Source organism: Mus pahari, chromosome 3 (assembly GCF_900095145.1).
Source record: "Mus pahari chromosome 3, PAHARI_EIJ_v1.1, whole genome shotgun sequence".
NCBI lineage: Eukaryota > Metazoa > Chordata > Mammalia > Rodentia > Muridae > Mus > Mus pahari.
This window is the reverse complement of record NC_034592.1, coordinates 93006007-93006452: the sequence shown is the minus strand read 5'-3', so window position 1 is coordinate 93006452 and position 446 is coordinate 93006007.

Genomic DNA, 446 nt, shown 5'->3' with positions numbered 1-446 from the left:
AGATTACCATTTAGCAATAATTGTGAAATGATAAAATTGTCAGAATGATTCATTTCTTCCTAGAATTGAGATTTTTGATTTTTTTTAAAACAAAGTCTCCTTTGAAAAGTCTTATTTAGGGCCTGCAGAAGCAACACAGCTGCTGGGACAGACTCCATTTCTGGCTCCAGACATCTGGCACCTTTCCTGCCAGAGGAGAGGTGTCTGCCCAGGAGGGTTCTCACTGCCTGAGCTGGCAAGAGAGCCATCTTTGCCATCTTTGTTCCAGTGCATTTCTGGGGAGAGGGCGTCCTGCAGAAGCAACATGGCTTCCGGGAAAGATTCTGTTTCTGGCTCCAGTCATCCGGCACCTTTCCCACCCGAGGAGGGGTGTCCACCCTGGAGAGGTCTCAAGGTCTGAGTTGGTAGGAGAGCCATCTTTGCTCAGGTGCATTGCCGGGGGGGGG